We start from the raw sequence: 3,814 nt of genomic DNA on the forward strand, positions 1-3,814 counted from the left end.
CGGCGGGTGACAGGTGCCTCACCTCCTCGGCGAGCCGCAGTGGTTCGCTCCGCTGGCGGGGCGGGGGAGGTGGCCAGCCCGCTGCAGTCCGGCCCCGGGCGGTGACTGCCGAGAGGCGGAGGACGGGCTCGGCCGCGGCCACAGCCACGCTCCCAGCGCCGAGTCCCGCTGGCTGCCCCCGGCCCGGTTTATCCGCTTCTTCCCTCCCCGGGAACGTTCGATCCAGCCTGATCCCCGCGGACCGGGCCCGCCCGGCTCCCGCCTGTTTCGGAGGAGGCAGCGTGCCCGCCCCCGCCCGGGAGGGGCAGCGTCCCGGGTCCTGGGAAAGCCCCCGCTGCTTCCCGCTGCGGGAAACCCGTGGGGCGCGGGTGGCACCGGGCGCACGGCGAACTCCCTACAGTTCCTAGAGCGGCAGCCAGCGTGTTCCCTCCCTCGCTGTTGATCCACTCACCCAGGCTGTCCGAGCGAGGGACGTGATGGTGACCAACCCCGGGAAACCGCTCACATCTCCGTGGGCATGGCTTGTTCTGGCAGCTGCTGACAGGGACGGAGGATCACCCTTGGAGCACAACCGCAACCACAACCACAATGCCTTTGTTGTTTATTAGCTGGCCGAGTTCACCACAAAAATGTTTTGGCTTTATACCGCGAATAAGAAAACTTAATTGCGGAACATGAAATCTCTAGGTAATTTGTAAAATGGATAATCCAGGCAGGTAATGACTGTTAATCTCATAGCAACTCGTAAGCAAAGTTCGTTAAACTAACTGCCTAAATATCCAGAAAATGGCCTGGGGATGTACACTGCAAAGTCTGAAAACTAATTATTATGTACAAAGAAGCAAGACAGTGGTGACTGAAAATAAAGATATGAGGTATATAGATCCACAAACTTAATTCATTAGTTTTAATGTGACTGAAGCATGGGTACTATATACCACTGAATGTTCACAGGTGTCAATCTCTAGCTAATTTGTACCAAGGGGTTGCAGCACAAAACCGTTTGCCTCAATAAAGTTTAAATAACCAGCATGTTAATATTGACGGGCAGACAACAAATCTTACAAGATAGATTGAAAAGCAGCATTTTGATAAATACATACGCAATAGGCCAGGAACAGAAGTGGAGGCATTTCAGTATTTTCCCCATTGCTGGCAGTAGCCTGTCCTGGCGCACGGCACGGCTCCCGCTCAGGCTCTTGCTGCCTGCGGACAGAGGCACGGGAGGACGTGGGGGATCCTCGACGCCCTGCAGGCTGCTGAGCAAGGCCATGCCAAAGCACGCTAACACAGCAGGGAGAAAAGGAGATCGCATGAGATATGTAATGAACCGAGATAGGAGCCCCGGAGCTTCCAAAGCAGTCACAGAAAGCTCCCATGACCGTGTTCCAAAGCAGAAGAATGAAGGAATTACTTTTTGACAGCTGCTTGCGATAAGAAGTCCTACAGGTGATTTGCTGCTCAAGGACTGAAAATATTGCAACAAACAGGACATCACCTATTAAATTCTAAACATCAGATATGACAACAAATCTGAGGCCCAGCCTCTCTGTCAAGTGTCTTTCTATTGGCATGATTTTTTAGACATGAAGCTGTAGGAACACTTAGAGAGCCGCTTGACTTTTGGAGATAAAAATGTATTAACAGAACTTCAGGTGTCATTGAAGAAGAAAAATAGAGACATAAAGCAGAAATTTAAACATTTCATTTACCTTGTGATTTTTGGCTAAGAATTTGGTGTGGTTGAAGAGCTTAGTATGTACCAGATACATATCCTTAAGAATTTTATAATTACCACGCACAAACAAAAAAAAAAGGGACACAAGCAAACATTTAAAAGTCAATGAAACAATTGAGACAATCTTAAAGAGACTAATTCACATCTAATTATGTAAAGATAATCAGGAGAGTATCCACTACCTTATTTGCATAAGTGAAGCTACAAATATCTTTAAATTAATTTTCTAACCAAAGTTGTGCAAACAAGATGGTCACTTCTTACCCATAATATACATGTTAAACAATGTACCTAAGAGAACAGCTGTCTTATTTCATGGCAGAATAGTGCAAACTACCTCTATTTTATACTTTAGTACGAAGTAAGGAAAACTCACTGATGCTGATAGAAGCAGTGCACATTAAATCTCAAGTTTTCCACAATGAGAGACAATATATCACATTTGTATTTTCCTTAAATGTACTGTAAGTAGGCAACATAAATGTTCAAGCAGACAACACCAGCTTTGAAACAGAATCTAATGCAAAATTATTTTAAGTAATGTCACGTTCCTTCGGTACCACCTCAGGTTCATAACAGCCAAGATGTACAGAAACTACTGGAAATTTTGGCTGCTTTATCAGAGACAACTGGGACCCTATTTAGAGGTTCAGCTTTGGTCACTCACATCTAAATTATTCAAACCTATAATCACTTACAAAAAACTTTCCATCTACATCCTTATTTACACAATGCCTATGTGAAGCAATATTATTGTTATTATAATGCCTAGGATAATAAATTTTATTTTATTTCAATTGCTATGTTGCTTTTTAAGACAGTCTCTTCATGTATGAGCATGGCCATGCAGCTAACTATAAAAGTCAGAATTGTCTGTCCTTTCGCATTTTCAGTACTTTTCTGATAATCCATTTGACTAGAAAGTATTTTTAGGCTTTGCTAAAGTATGAATGATACTTCTGTTAATTCCTGAGCAATATTAAACTGCTGCACAGCATACTTGAGAGAAGATAAGAGACCAAGGGCCTCCTTACTATGTCAGTATAAAATCGGAGTAACTTCACTGGAGTTATAGAATTATTCCATTTCCCAACCAATGGGAATTTAAAATCTGCTCAGTTTAGTATTTACACATGATAGAGTATGACTGTCATTTTACTTGCAACGCAGTAACAACTCAATTCAAATTATTCTAAATTCTCACGTGTCAGGGAGAGACCCAAGTTGTTTAACCTTATTGGCCTGACTTTAAATTATACCCAGTATCTTTTAAAACCAGTTTTGGTGCAGTCCCGCAACACTGAAGACAGCTGATTTTCTGATTACTCTATATGTGTGAATTATATTTATTTACAATATTTTACTTGCTATATTTACTTTGGATGTCACTGAAGGGTTGTTTCAAGTCACTTCTCTGCTTTTAAGCCACTCAGTTTTTGCGATAGCGATTTATTTGTGCAGCAGAGCAGCAGTGCAAGTTTTTCCACATGGCTCAGGCAAAAGAAATGTCATTCCATCATTTGTTTCCTGTCAGTGTCTTTCAAGTCTTGTCTGTTCATGTAGAAATGGAAACTTAATTTAATCTGATCTTTGGCCAAGAAATCCTCTCCCTGCTATCCTGCCAAACCATTGGTGGGGAGAAGGTTTTTCTTCCTTACACATATCACAACATAAACAGAATTGAATTCTATTTTTTAGCACTTAGCCGTGAGTTCTTATTATGTAATCCAGTTTAAAGAAAAAGATCTAGTCTGAACAAAATACTTATATTTTGGCAGATAAGGTACATTCAAGTCAGGGTTCCCCTGAACGAGACAAGCAGAGACTAAAATATACAGCAAACAGCAATAATAATAAGTTGATAACCTGTAGTTTCAAACATGAGCAATCTGTGATTGTCATAAGTGGAATTCTTTTATATAGGAAGCCATTAATAGTTAAAAATGGGAGCTCATTAATATCACTAATTTGGCAACTTCAGAAGATTGTGCTGCTTTTACATAGAACATGTCAAACTACTTGAAAGATCAAGAATAGCTTCAAAAAAAGAAATTTGTCCTGAAAGATCTGAAGAAA

General features: G+C 42.0%; 1 protein-coding gene across 1 annotated transcript in view; it reads right to left on the reverse strand.

The window, feature by feature from the left end:
• The window catches only part of PPP1R9A (protein phosphatase 1 regulatory subunit 9A), a 135,390-nt gene extending 135,117 nt beyond the window's left edge, over nt 1-273 (reverse strand). The window contains exon 1 of the mRNA XM_042044147.1: nt 23-273. The gene's annotated coding sequence lies outside the window, so the exon portion shown is untranslated. The remainder of the gene's footprint in view (nt 1-22) is intronic.
• Nucleotides 274-3,814: the final 3,541 nt, after the last annotated feature.

Source organism: Corvus kubaryi, unplaced genomic scaffold (genome assembly GCF_017639235.1).
Source record: "Corvus kubaryi isolate FWS band 111438036 unplaced genomic scaffold, C.kubaryi_AGA036_p1.0 37398, whole genome shotgun sequence".
NCBI lineage: Eukaryota > Metazoa > Chordata > Aves > Passeriformes > Corvidae > Corvus > Corvus kubaryi.